This window comes from Armigeres subalbatus, chromosome 2, assembly GCF_024139115.2.
Source record: "Armigeres subalbatus isolate Guangzhou_Male chromosome 2, GZ_Asu_2, whole genome shotgun sequence".
Lineage (NCBI taxonomy): Eukaryota > Metazoa > Arthropoda > Insecta > Diptera > Culicidae > Armigeres > Armigeres subalbatus.
The window spans coordinates 99,168,910-99,184,453 of NC_085140.1; the positions used below are offsets into that span (position 1 = coordinate 99,168,910).

A 15,544-nucleotide genomic window follows, 5' to 3' on the forward strand; every position below is an offset into this window, starting at 1 on the left:
TAAAAAATTAAATTTTTCACATTTAGATGAAACATTTAACATTTTAGCTCAGGGGCTGTCCATATACCACGTGGACAGGTTTTGGTCAGTTTTAGATACCTCCCTCTCCCATCGTGGACATTTGTTCATATAAATTTTTAAAAATTTGTATGGACAGTGGACATTTGCCATAACACCCTCCGCCTCCCCCTAAACTGTTCACGTGGTACATGGATAGATCCTAAGCAAAACGCCCCAGTGCGACTATCCTACAATGTACTACGCGTCTCCTCGCACTGTTGATACCAGAATTCTGATTGATGACGCGTAGCATTAACGTTGCTTCCTGAGATTGCGTTTAGTGCGTTTGCGTTTTTTTAGTGCGTTTGCGAGTTTTTCGGAAATAGAAGCGCACCACTTTTTTAAAATGTGGATATTATGCAAATGAATTAGATTTTCTTCAATTTGAAGATGGCATCAGGTAGCTATGTTGTTTACCTGTTGCAAATGGAAAAAATACCCAGATTACATATTACAACCAAACCAAACAATAAATTAACAATAAATCCTGCTTCACTGTTTCGTGACCCCTAAGTGTTAAGAATTAGATTTCGGTGTCATAGTTTGTCATAATTTGTTAATAACTTTTTTCAAAAGCTATTTCCAACTCAGGATTTTGATGCACTTCAGTTGTTTTGAAATATCTAAATTTCAGAAAAAATCTAATATTTTTCCTTAAATTTGGTTAAATATGCCAACAAAGTTCATGGTGGAGTTTCTGAAATAATCGAAACTATGATTTTTTTTTTAATTCCTACAGGCATTTCTCAGAAAATTTCATTAGGAATTCCTTTTGTTAGAAATTCCTTTGTAAAATCCTATGACAATTTCAGCAGAATTTTTTGATTTAAGAAAGAGTAACCCATTCAGGTTCTCTTTGGGAAATTCCTTAAGTAAAACATACAATATTCCTGCAGGAATTAATTCGGAAATTTATTAAAGAATGAACTATTTTTCGAAGGAATTCCTGAAAGAATTTTCTAAAGGACTTTCCGAGAGAATTCCTGAAGTAGTGTGGGAAAGTGGAGTAGGAACCTTTTAAGAAAATATTTAGGAAATCCCCACAGACATTTTCGAAGGAATTCCTAACAGTATTTCCAAAATGCATCAGAGGCTGCTCTTCCTCGATTGCACACCCCAGAGCCAGATTCTCTGTAAATTCTTTAGCTGGTCTCTCTTCCTGCATACGCACTACATGTCCAACCCATTGTAATTTGCCTTATTTTATCAACCTTCCTATATCTGCATTTTTGTATACTTTGTTTAACTCGTGATTCATTCATTCGTCTGCGCCATTTACCATTATCCACCACGCTGCCAACTATTGAGAGCAGTATTATCAACTCAAACACTTCGATAAATCGATAATCTGCATGTTTTAACGTCCATGATTCATGGCCGTACAGGACGAATCTGGACGAATCAACGATGTGTATAGAGCTAGTTTTGTCAGTGCCTGTAGGTAGCTTCATAAAGTTACAAAATAATTTACTGGTGGAATTTTCAAAGGATTACCCGGAAAAATTCTCTATAAATTGCTTAACTTAGTTTTGGAAGAATTCCTATGGGAATTTCAGGAAAAATTGTCAAGGAACTTGCTAATGAACTTCTAGAGGAATTACTGAAAAAAAACCCGAAGAAATTATTAAAATAATATTCCGAAGAAATAACAAACAAATTTTCAAAGAAATTCCAAAGCTAATCTCCAAAGTTGAAAGAAATTTCCGAAGTAATCCGTAAATAAATTTCTGAAGGAGTTTTTAGAGAATGTTTTGGAATTCTGAAACAATTTCCTAAGGAACTCCTAAAACATTCTCTGTAGATATTTCATAAAGAATTCTCGAAAGATTTTCAGAAGGTATATCCGATTTTCTAAACGAAGTCTTGACGGAATGTACAAAGGAATTTTCGGAGATATCTAAGACTGTCAGAAGTTCCTTCAGGAGTTATTTTGAAAAAAAAAAACCTTCCGGGACTTTTTCCGGATATTCCTTCAGGAATTCTTAAGAAAATTTCGTGCTAGAACTTCTGAATTCCTTAAGGAATTACCGGGAAAATATCTTTACGATTTTTCCAAGGTTTTTTTAAATAAATTTCTGAAGGAACTTTTTCCGAACTAATTCCTGAGAGAAATTCCAAAATATAGATATGAGAATTTCCGAAAGCTTTTCTGGAATTCGTTTCCGGAGGAGTTTTTGTAGAACTTCTTGAGGAAATTTCCGAGGGAATTCCTGGACGAATCTCCATATGAGTTTTTGGAGAATTATAAAACAAACCCGAAGGAATTCATGGAGAAATCTAGGAATTACTTCAGAAGTACCAGTAGGCATTTCCTCTGAAATTCTATTAGAAATTTCTTCATAAATTCTTTTGAGAATACCTCCGGAAATTCCTTCAAAAATTTCTTCTGGGAAATCGTTCAGAAATACCTTCAAAATCTCTTAAAGTAGTTCAAACGGGAATTATTTTCGAAAATCCATTCAGGCTCTCTTTTAAAAATGCCTTCGGAAAGACATTTAGAAATTCCTGCCCAAAACCCTCCAAGAATTTCTTCAAAACTTCTCCAAAAATTTATTAACCTTCCAGGACTCGCTTGGTCCTCAACCGCTCACGCAGTCCCACTTCTGTTGTGAACGAGAAGCGTGCTTTTTTCAAAGGTGTTGTACTTTTTACTTTGTACTTTTTGTACCAAGAATTCCTTTGGATATTTCACCAGGGATTTCTTTAAAAGTTTCTTCGAAAAGCCTCCGGGATTCCTTCTTAGATTTATTCCAAGACATCCATTGAAAATTAATTAGAGAATGAAATAGTTTTTGGTGGAGTTGCTAATTAAATTTTCGAAAAAAAATAAAACAAACAAAATAAACAACTAACACTGAAAAAATCCGAAGGTATTACTGAAAGAATTTCGTAAAGAACCCATGAAGGCATTTTCGATGGAATTCTTGCAAGAAGTTCTGGAAGAATTCCCGGAGAATGTTTTAAAGGAATGGCTGGAAGAAGTTCTGAAGAATTTCCTTAGGAAAATTTGGAAGAAATCCCTTATGCAATCCCTTGAAGAATTTATTTAAGGAATCCATAGAATATTTGCCGAAGAAATTCATAAGGAGGTATTGCTTTAAAAAATTAAAGAGTTGCTAAAAAGTTTTTGAAGAAACTCCAAATGGAATATCTTGAGAAATTTGTTAAGAAATATCCGGAGGAATCGCTAAAGAAACTTCCGAAGGAATTTCTCAACGATTCTCCTAAGGAATTCATAACAACATTTTCGTAGAAATTACTGAAACATTTTTTTTATGCATTCCATAAGGAATTTCCTGAAGAAATTCGTGAAGGGTTTTCAGAAGAAATCCGTAATGGAATTTCTGAACGAATTTTCGGAGAAATTTCGTAAGACATTTCCAGAAAAATACATAGAGTAATTTTCTAAGGTTTTTTATTGAAACTTTTCGGACGAATATCTGAAGAAATTTACTAAAAAATATACCAAGTGGTTTTGGCGCTTTGGGCATGTATTCAAGCCTTCACAAAAGCCTTTGTACCACAACAAACATCATTTGTGAGTCACCTATACAGGCAGTGTTGTCTTACAGTGTTGATTTTACTCCATCCAAACGATATGGACATTTAGAAAAAACAAATAGCCTTCTAGCATTTACTTAGTAAAGATTGTAAAATCGTTTGGATGGAGTAAAATCAAAGCAGAATTTTTTGCATAGAGGGTTGGACACACTGCCTACAGATTTAGGTGCCCAACTGAATGAGGCTTTGGCTTAGACGAATTCCAAAGACCAGTTAAACATTTTTTGTATTATTCTACTAAGTAGATTAAATTCTAGTAGACAACCTAATTCAAATTCACAACTAATCAACAAACCTTTTCATTAACCAATGATTGTCACCACACAGTCTTAGATACACCATCACATGAGGTAGATTTGAAATTAAATTCTGACGAGTTCCACCTCAACAACATTCTAACAACTAACTAACAAAAACAATCATAACATGAGTTTAGTACTATTCCAATCAATTCTACCACGATGTATTGTCTCACAACTGCAAGGCCATCTTCAGTGTCTCTTATTTTACTAGACTCGACTCAAGTTAATTGATTATTTCATTGCGATTGGTCATCGGCGTGACATAATTATGATCAGCGTAGCGCCGACCCAAAATCGTCGGCGGCGGCGGCGTGAGTAAAACCACCGGCGGCGGCGGCGCACAGGTCTTGGGCTGTGCAACAAAAGATCAATTGGACCAAAATCTGGAATCTAGAGAATGAAGGCAAAAGGTTCGGAAGCCTCCTTTGAAGAAGCTCGGAATTTTTCTTTCAAGTAGTTTGGAAGCCTCCTTCTAGAGACTCGGACACCTGATTTCAAGAGGCTCGGAAGCCTTCTTCCAACAGGCTCGGAAGCCTCCTTTTAAGAGGCTCGGAAGCCTCCTTTCAAGAGGCTCGGAAGCCTTCTTTCAAGAGGCGAGGAAGCCTCCTTTAAAGAAGCTCGGAGGATCGGAATTTTTCTTTCAAGTGGCTTGGAAGCCTTCTTCTAGAGGCTCGGAAGCCTTCTTTCAAGAGGCTCGGAAGCTTCCTTTCAAGAGGCTCGGAAGCCTCCTTTCAAGAGGCTCGGAAGCCTCCTTTCAAGAGGCTCGGAAGCCTTCTTTCAAGTGGCTCGGAAACCTCCTTTCAAGAAGCTCAGAAGCCTTCTTTCAAGGGCCTCGGAAGCCTCCTTTCAAAAAACTCGGAAGCCTTCTTCCAACAGGCTCGGAAGCCTCCTTTTAAGAAGCATGGAAGCCTCCTTTCACAAGGCTCTAAAGTCTCCCTCAAGAGGATCGGAATTTTTCTTTCAAGTGGCTTGGAAGCCTTCTTCTAGAGGCTCGGAAGCCTTCTTTCAAGAGGCTCGGAAGCTTCCTTTCAAGAGGCTCGGAAGCCTCCTTTCAAGAGGCTCGGAAGCCTTCTTTCAAGAGGCGCGGAAGCCTCCTTTCAAGAAGCTCAGAAGCCTTCTTTCAAGAGCCTCGGATGCCTCCTTTCAAGAGGCTCGGAAGCCTTCTTTCAAGTGGCTCGGAAACCTCCTTTCAAGAGACTCGGAAGCCTCCTTTCAAGAGGCTTGGAAGCCTCATACAAGCCTCAGGCTTACATTGACCTCTCTTGAGCCTCTCCCTATCATGTACTTCGTCTTCGGCGTGTTGATGATTAGTCCAATCCGTTTATCTTCGCTTTTCAGTCTGATGTAGGCTTCCTCCATCCTCTCAAAGTTCCGTGCCATGATATCAATGTCGTCAGCGGATCCAAATAACTGGACGGACTTCGTGAAAGTCGTACCACTCGGTTGATCCCTGCCCTTCGTATTATCCCTTCCAAAGCGATGTTGAATAGCAGACACGAAATACCATCACCTTGCCGTAATCCTCTGCGCGTTTCGAAGGGACTCGAGAATGCCCCTGAAACTCGAACTACGCACATCACCCGATCCATCGTCGCCTTGATCAACCGTATCAGTCCCGAAATCCGTTTTTGTGCATAAGCTGCCATAGCTGATCCCGATTGATTGTATCATATGCGGCTTTAAAGTCGATAAATAGATGATGCGTGGGCACGTTTTATTCGCGGCATTTCTGCAATACCTGACGATCGGTGAAAACCTGATCTATGGTAGAGCGTTCACCCATAAATCCCGCCTGGTACTGCCCCACGTACTCTCTTGTAATTGGTGTTAGTCGGCGGCATAAAATTTGGGAGAGTACCTTGTAGGCGGCGTTCAGCAATGTGATTGCGCGGTAGTTGCTACAATCCAGCTTATCGCCCTTTTTGTAGATGGGGCACACGACACCTTCCATCCACTCCTACCGCAGAACCTTATCCTCCCAAACCTTGGTAATTACCCAATACAGCGCTCTAGCCAGTGCTTAACAACCGCGTTTAAACAGCTCTCCTGGTAGTTAGTCAACTCTAGGGGCTTTGTTGTTTTTCAGCCGGCCGATCTCCTCCTGGATTTCCTGGAGATTCGGAGCCGAAAGTCGTATGTCCTACGCGCATGCTCCTAGGTCCATTACCATAACGCCACCGTTATCTGCCACATTGCCATTCAGGTGCTCCTCGTAGTGCTGCCGCCACCATTGGATCACCTCACGCTCGTTTGTAAGAAGGTTCCCGTTTATGTCCTTACGCATGTCGAGCTGTGGCACGTGGCCCTTACGTGAACGGTTCAACTTCTCATAGAACTTTCATGCGTTATTAACGCGGTACAGTTGCTCCGTCTCTTCACGGTCTCGATCTTCCTGCTGGCGCTTTTTCCTCCGAAAAATCGAGTTTTGTCTTTTCCGCGCCCGTTTGTATCGTGCCTCGTTCGCCCTTGTGCGGTGTTGCAGCAATCTCGCCCATGCTGCATTCTTCTCCTTAACTAACTGCTCACATTCGCCGTCATACCAGTCGTTTCTCTCATCCGGCCACCGTGCCTGCAACGGTTGCGGTGCTTCCAATGGCGGGTCGAATATCTCTCCAGCCATCTTCAAGAGACGGCCTAGTTGCTCTTCCGTTGGGTATGCCACTTCCAGTTGCTGCGCATAGTCTTGGGCTAGTCTACCGTCTTGTAGCCGCTCAATGTTTAGCCGCGGCGGACGACTCCGACACGTGTTGTACACCGTCGAGAGTTTTGAGCGCTGTGGTAAGTGCGTACGTTCGTGATGTCGGAGAAGAATTTGCCGTCGATTAGAACGTGGTCGATTTTGTTACTTGATTAGGTGATTTCCATGTGGCCTTGTGGATATTCTTGCGGGGCAAGAAAGTGCTTCGGACTACCATTCCGCGGGAGGCTGCAAAGTTTATGCATCGTTGGCCGTTGTCGTTCGATACGGTATGCAGACTATCCGGTCCGATGACCGGTCTATACATTTCCTCCCTTCCTACCTGAGCGTTCATGTCACCGATGACGATTTTGACGTCCCGCAGTGGGCATCCATCGTATGTCTGCTGCAGCTGTGCATAGAACGCTTTTTTCTCGTCGTCGGGTCTCCCTTCGTGTGGGCTGTGCACGTTGATGATGCTATAGTTGAAGAATCGGCCTTTTATCCTCAGCTTGCACATCCTTGTGTTGATTAGCTGCCACCCAATCACGCGCATCTTCCCCAGCACTATGAAGCCGGTTCCCAGCTCGTTGGTGGTTCCGCAGGTAGCCGCTGTTGGTGGTAGAAGGTAGCCGCTTGATGCCCGCTTTTCCACACTTTCTGTCCTGCCCAGCAGATTTCCTGCAGCGCTACGACGTCGAAGTTGCGGGAATGTAATTCATCGTAGATTATCCTGTCGCAACCTGCGAAACCTAGCGACTTGCAGTTCCATGTTCCAAGCTTCCAATCGTGATCCTTTATTCGTCGCCTAGGTCGTTGCCGATTGTATCGAGTCGTATTATCTTCTATGTCGTTCGTAATAGTTGTTTTTAAAGGCGGCTTATTGGGCCTGCGCATACCTCCTGTCTCGTCGGAGGGCCGTCGTGTCAGGTTTAGCGTCCCACCTAACACCAAGACTTGGGCTTGTGCGCTTTGAGCAGCACACGGTAGCTTTGGCGGATCCTACTTGCGGATACATGCAGCTTTTTATAGAGGTTTAACAGGGCCCACTGTCAAACTCCACCACATCCTAGGCAGGCACCACAACTCGCAGATGGCCTGGAGAGGGATCGTCAAGCCCTTGGGCATAGTCCCTGCTGCCCCTAAAAAGAATAATTTTATGATCATATAACATTCGAATATGATCAATAAAACCCAGATTAATCCACCTAGCGGTGATGGTGCCTTTCTCGACCTTCGTAAAGGCTCCCCCAGACCTAAGCGATTTCATCGCCGCGACGGCGACAACTAGTCGCCGCGATTCTATCGCTGGGTCGCTGCAGGCAATGTTCCATTTACCCTTCCATACCAGCGACGACAGAATCGCAGTCGCCAAGCGATAGAATCGCGTCGCGACTGTCGCGTCGCGTGTGTTTGGGGGAACCTTAAATTGTGTGTGCTTGAAAAAAGATGAGCTAGTGGCTAGGAGTAAAAAAGACAAATTTCTTTGTCCGTTCTATGAAAATCAGATTATTTATGGCAAAGATATTGTAGATCCAGTTGAAAACCGAAAATCATATTTTGTCCCATTTCCGGATGTCGCGAGTGCATCGCGAGTGGTGCCCGACTATGGCACAGTTGCGCACTACTCGCGATGCAGTTGCAACATCCGGAAATGCGAGAAAATGCGATTTCGCGGGACCTCGGTTCGGTTTTCAGCTTGATCTACAATATGCTAATAAGAATTTCGACATTTTTGTTTCCTTTTCCAATCTTTTTGACGTACATAACCCTGTTTTATTTCACCCAGTCATATATTTTAAGGATATCACTTTTGGATGTTAGTTGAACTGAAGCTCCGACTACACAAAAAGAAAACGAAAATGTCATTCCCATCACGCGAGCGGAGGGCAACATTTGTTATGATATAAATCTCATGACCGTCTTTCTGCCAAACTCCCGTATGAAGTGGGAGAGACAGAGACATCATCTCAGTTCGTCGAGCTGAATCGATTGGTATATAACACTATGGGTCTCCAGGCCTTCTGTAAAAGTTTGGTTTTTGGAGTTTTTGGAGGTGTTTCGGCCATAACTTCCGATCCCATAGTCCGATCTAGCCAATTTTCAATAGGAAACAATGGGAAAGGATTTTGCGTCGAATGCAATTTGTTGCGAGCAAATCGGTTGAGGATAAGTGTCCGAAAAATGAGTGACATTTTTTACACGATTTTTTCGTATGATTTTGTGTTTTGGCCATAACTCTCGATCCCATAGTCCGATCTGGCCAATTTCAAATAGGAAATAATGGGACAGGATTCTGCGTCGAATGCAACTTGTTTCGTGTGAATCGATTAAGGTTAGGTGTCCGAAAAATAGGTGACATTTTTTGTGATTTTTATGAAAAAAGGTAACTTCCAATCCCATAGTCCGACCTGTCCAATTTTCAATAGGAAACAATGGGAAAGGATTTTGCGTCGAATGCAATTTGTTGCGAGCAAATCGGTTGAGGATAAGTGTCCGAAAAATGAGTGACATTTTTTACACGATTTTTTCGTATGATTTTGTGTTTTGGCCATAACTCTCGATCCCATAGTCCGATCTGGCCAATTTCAAATAGGAAATAATGGGACAGGATTCTGCGTCGAATGCAACTTGTTGCGAGCAAATCGGTTGAGGATAAGTGTCCGAAAAATGAGTGACATTTTTTACACGATTTTTTCGTATGATTTTGTGTTTTGGCCATAACTTTTGATCCCATAGTCCGATCGGGCCAATTTCAAATAGGAAACAATGGGACAGGATTCTGCGTCGAATGCAACTTGTTGCGAGCAAATAGGTTGAGGATAAGTGCCCGAAAAATGAGTGACATTTTTTACACGATTTTTTCGTATGATTTTGTGTTTTGGCCATAACTTTTGATCCCATAGTCCGATCGGGCCAATTTCAAATAGGAAACAATGGGACAGGATTCTGCGTCGAATGCAACTTGTTGCGAGCAAATCGGTTGAGGATAAGTGCCCGAAAAATGTGTGACATTTTGTACACGATTTTTTCGTATGATTTTGTGTTTTGGCCATAACTTTTGATCCCATAGTCCGATCTGGCCAATTCCAAATAAGAAACAATGGGACAGGATTCTGCGTCGAATGCAACTTGTTGCGAGCAAATCGGTTGAGGATAAGTGCCCGAAAAATGAGTGACATTTTTTACGCGATTTTTTCGTATGATTTTGTATTTTGGCCATAACTTTCGATCCCATAGTCCGATCTGGCCAATTTCAAATAGGAAACAATGGGACAGGATTCTGCGTCGAATGCAACTTATTGCGAGCAAATCGGTTGAGGATAAGTGCCCGAAAAATGAGTGACATTTTTCACGCGATTTTTTCGTATGATTTTGTATTTTGGCCATAACTTTCGATCCCATAGTCTGATCTGGCCAATTTCAAATAGGAAACAATGGGACAGGATTCTGCGTCGAATGCAACTTGTTGCGATCAAATCGGTTGAGGATAAGTGCCCGAAAAATGAGTGACATTTTTTACGCGATTTTTTCAAATGAATTTGTATTTTGGCCATAACTCTCGATCCCATAGTCCGAACTGGCCAATTTCAAATAGGAAACAATGGGACAGGATTCTGTGTCGAATGCAACTTGTTGCGAGCAAATCGGTTGAGGATAAGTGCCCGAAAAATGAGTGACATTTTGTTGAGTAGTTTTGCGCACACACACACACACACACACACATACACACACACACACACACACACACACACACACACACACACACACACACACACACACACACAGACATCACCTCGATTCGTCGAACTGAGTCGATTGGTATATAACACTATGGGTCTCCGGGCCTTCTATAAAAAGTTTGTTTTTGGAGCGATCATATAGCCTTTACCGTATACTTAGTATACGAGAAAGGCAAAAACTATATTTTGATCCATAAAATTTCAAATTTGCGCAATTTTTATCCTGATGATGATCCATAATTTTGATAATGTGATAATGCTTGGAAAGAAGGCCAAAGAAACTATTTTGATTGATCCACACATTTTTAAAAATCTATGGACCATTTGGCAAAATGTATGGATCATATCACCAAAACTATGGATCATTTGAACAAAGTTACGGATCAAATGGCCAGAATTATATACATTTACATTTCTCTATTGATTGCTAAATTTTGGCTTAGTTATGGATCGAAAAGTTATTCTTTATGGAATCTCCTGAACTTTTTTATGGATTTATGGTAGCGTTTTATGGAACATTCAAATGTTATTTATGGATCGTTTTTCACTTTTTTTATGGATCCGTCTTCATCCTTTATATGCCAAAGTATGTTTTGCCCTATGCCATTTGGGTAACAATAATTTACTTTAAAAATACCAAAAAAAATATTTTCTCCGCGGATTTTTGCCTTTCTCGTATACTAAGTATACGGTAAAGGCTATATGATCGCTCCAAAAACAAACTTTTTATAGAAGGCCCGGAGACCCATAGTGTTATATACCAATCGACTCAGTTTGACGAATCGAGGTGATGTCTGTGTGTGTGTGTGTGTGTGTGTGTAGGTGTGTGTATGTGTGGGTGTGTGTGCGCAATACTACTCAACAAAATGTCACCCATTTTCGGGCACTTATCCTCAACCGATTTGCTCGCAACAAGTTGCATTCGACGCAGAATCCTGTCCCATTGTTTCCTATTTGAAATTGGTCAGATCGAACTATGGGATCAGAAGTTAGGGCCAAAATACAAATTCATACAAAAAGCGCGTAAAAATGTCACTCATTTTTCAGGCACTTACCCGCAACCGATTTGCTTGCACCAAGTTGCATTTGACGGTGATTCCTGTCTCATTGTTTCCTAGTTGAAATTGGTCGGATCGAACTATGGGATCAGAAGTTATGGCCAAAATATAAATTCATACGAAAAATCGCGTAAAAATGTCACTCATTTTCGGGCACTTATCCTCAACTGATTTGCTTGCAACAAGTTGCATTCGACGCAGAATCCTGTCCCATTGTTTCCTATTTGAAATTGGTCAGATCGAACTATGGGATCAGAAGTTATGGCCAAAATACAAATTCATACGAAAAATCGCGTAAAAAATGTCACTCATTTTCGGGCACTTATCCTCAACTGATTTGCTTGCAACAAGTTGCATTCGACGCAGAATCCTGTCCCATTGTTTCCTATTTGAAATTGGTCAGATCGAACCATGGGATCAGAAGTTATGGCCAAAATACAAATTCATACGAAAAAATCGCGTAAAAAATGTCACTCATTTTTCGGGCACTTATCCTCAACCGATTTGCTTGCAACAAGTTGCATTCGACGCAGAATCCTGTCCCATTGTTTCCTATTTGAAATTGGTCAGATCGAACTATGGGATCAGAAGTTATGGTCAAAATACAAATTCATACGAAAAAATCGCGTAAAAAATGTCACTCATTTTTCGGGCACTTATCCTCAACCGATTTGCTCGCAACAAGTTGCATTCGACGCAGAATCTTGTCCCATTATTTCTTATTTGAAATTGGTCAGATCGGACTATGGGATCAGAAGTTATGGCCAAAATACAAATTCATACGAAAAAATCGCGTAAAAAATGTCACTCATTTTTCGGGCACTTATCCTCAACCGATTTGCTTGCAACAAGTTGCATTCGACGCAGAATCCTGTCCCATTGTTTCCTATTTGAAATTGGTCAGATCGAACTATGGGATCAGAAGTTATGGTCAAAATACAAATTCATACGAAAAAATCGCGTAAAAAATGTCACTCATTTTTCGGGAACTTAATCTCAACCGATTTGCTCGCAACAAGTTGCATTCGACGCAGAATTCTGTCACATTGTTTCCTATTTGAAATTGGCCAGATCGAACTATAGGATCAGAAGTTATGGCCAAAATACAAATTCATACGAAAAAATCGCGTAAAAAATGTCACTCATTTTTCGGGCACTTATTCTCAACCGATTTGCTCGCAACAAGTTGCATTCGACGCAGAATCTTGTCCCATTGTTTCCTATTTGAAATTGGTCAGATCGGACTATGGGATCAGAAGTTTTGGCCAAAATACAAATTCATACTAAAAAATCGCGTAAAAATGTCACTCATTTTTCGGGCCCTTATCCTCAACCGATTTGCTTGCAACAAGTTGCATTCGACGCAGAATCCTGTCCCATTTTTTCCTATTTGAAATTGGTCAGATCGAACTATGGGATCAGAAGTTATGGCCAAAATACAAATTCATACGAAAAAAACGCGTAAAAAATGTCACTCATTTTTCAGGCACTTTGCCTCAACCGATTTGCTCGCATTAAATTGCATTCAACGCAGAATGTCTCATATTTTCTTATTGAAAATTAGCCAGATCGGACTATGGGCTTAGATGTTATGGTCAAATTACTATTTATTGTGAAAAAGAGTTCAAAAAAGTCTAGCTCACTTTCTTAGCACTTAGACTTCATCTATTCCCCAAGCAACACAATTTCAACAAATCTGGTTGCAGTAACCATATTGTGACTGAATCCGGTCATATATAAGTTACTCTGATTGATGTGCAATATGTGTGCTTCTCAGGTCGCTCGCAACAGATTGCATTCGACGCAGAATCTTGTCCCATTGTTTCCTATAGAAACTTGGCCGGATTGTACAATTGGGTCAAAAGTTATGGCGAAAATACTAATTTTAAAACTACTAAATAAAATGCCATTTTCTGCTCTTATGCTCATCCGATTTGTTTGCAACAAATTGCGTTTGGCGAGAATTTGTTTATGCATATAAACAAATATGAAAAATAAGACCAATCCACATACTGGTGTTATTTGAGATTTTTCCAAACCTTCTGAACGAACGAGAAAGGCACCATCACCGCTAGGTGGATTAATCTGGGTTTTTATTACCGTTTGACTCAAATTCCTAACATGACTCATATTCCGAGCACTCGTTTTTAAATAGTAATTTTTGCTTAGTTCGTGCAATTTTCTCCATAGCAGGTTGAATGCGATTGTAATCTTAACCCGCAATAAGAAAAACCGAAGAAAGTTTTTGTTTCAGGTCGCTATAACGCCAGTGTACGGAATATGGGTCATGTTCGAGATTCGAGCCAAAACGTTAAAGCAAAAAAAAAACTATTCAGTAAAAATTCCGCGGAAAGAAAATAAATTTCGTTTCGTTTCGTAAAATGACGAATCAAATAGACCTCGATTTCGTTTCGTTCCGAAGTCTTGGATGAAAATCTGAATTTCGTTTCGTATCGTTTCGAATCAACAATAGCATTTCTAATTTCGTTTCGCTTCGTTTCGTCAGGAAAAAATGTGTTATCGCATACCCTTACTTAAATCTATTGGTAAAAGCTCGAGAACATTTAAGTAAGTCGCGACTATAGAACCATGGTTTATAGTTGACTGAAAGATTTAATAATGTGTTTTGTGTGTTTTTCAGTAATTTTTTCTATGTGTTTTAAATAATATCTTTGATTTTTAGTGTCCGCAGAAGATGGTCGAAGGTCACTAAATCGACCGAAACTAACCGAAAAAAGATCGATAATAATCCCAAACATTATTGTCTTTTTTTATACCAAAACGTAATATTTTCCTCGAGAAATCATATATTTTTAAGAGGATTTTATAGCCAACTCGTGTAATTGAGTTTTGAGTTTTTTGTTTTCATAGTAGGGTGTATTTTATGAATCAACAAATGGTTGTTCTAAAGCTACAAGTCATAGTATCAAACTGTCAATTTAGAATAGCGCCTCTGCCGCCAAAAACTTGAATCTACAAACCGCTATTAGAAGAAAATTTTATTACCTCACTCATTCACGGTCTCTGTGTTTTGTGTCCTCCATTCAAATGATCTCTCTGAATCACACCTACACATCCGAATATTATCATTCACGAGAGAACAAAAAAATCACTTCTCCTTCTCCACCGGAGAGCAGATATCAAACAGAAGAAAATCGCCATCGGTTTCGGATTTGCATCGGACGCAGTTAGTCGAGTGCTCGGGAAATTCGGTTCTTTCAATGAGTTTATATGTCGAGTGTGACTAATTGTACAGTGTAATTAAGTGCGTTAACTCGAAAGCAAGCGATAGAAGGTGTAGTGTTGGGCCGGAACCCATTGGAAAGGGCTAATTTTCCCATTGGAAATCATTGTCGAGCTGGCAGAAAAGCATCGGTGAAAGAACTCCAGTTTATGACCTAAAAATACTTGAACACATACAGAGAGCGAGAGAGAGAGCGGTTCAGGGTACAGCAGCAGAAGCGTTCGTGTTGTTAACGCATATTCTTTAGGATTTTCTTATTATCTCTCACCTCTCCTCAACTTGTTGTCGGTACATAAGTATGTAGCAGTGATAATGGTCCATGGATTACACTCGCATTATGCACTAATTTAACCATTATTAAACTTCAGAAAAATGCTTTGAAGTATTTAAATAAAATTTTGTGACAAAAAGCTTGAAAAAGGGCATAATAAAGCTGAAAAATCCATAGAAAAAACCTGTTGAACCTAAAAGTACAACTTTCACATATAGTAGTGGCAACACTGGAAAGCGGAGAGAGTATTAGCTAATTGAGAAAGAACTCTTTTATTGAGTTGTTTTTGTGTTTATCGCGCTCACATATGCAGCCATCCTACTTGGATTGGAACAGCAGCATCTTTGAGCATCATCCATCGGTTGGAGATAAATAACAGTTAGATGTAAATTGTTGTGTTTTGCTCCTATGGTGCGTTTGTAAGTGTACATCGTTTCCATGGTTGTGTTGCATTTAATGCAATGAACTATTACAAACTAAATTGGAAAAATATAAACGATACTTAGATAGGTACATTCACCACTATTCTCGGGCTGAGCTCTAAATAATTAAGCCGCTGCATGATTACATTGCATTACAAGGTTCAAAATTCGAAAATGAGTTTCTGGTGACCAACATGAGTTGCAGG

At 40.3% G+C, this 15,544-nt stretch overlaps 1 protein-coding gene across 7 annotated transcripts in view; it reads left to right on the forward strand.

The window, feature by feature from the left end:
- Positions 1-14,522: 14,522 nt before the first annotated feature.
- The window catches only part of LOC134210348 (F-box/LRR-repeat protein 6), a 36,139-nt gene continuing 35,117 nt past the window's right edge, over positions 14,523-15,544 (forward strand). For all 7 annotated transcript variants that reach the window (XM_062686395.1, XM_062686397.1, XM_062686396.1 and 4 more), the window contains exon 1: positions 14,523-14,696. The gene's annotated coding sequence lies outside the window, so the exon portion shown is untranslated. The remainder of the gene's footprint in view (positions 14,697-15,544) is intronic.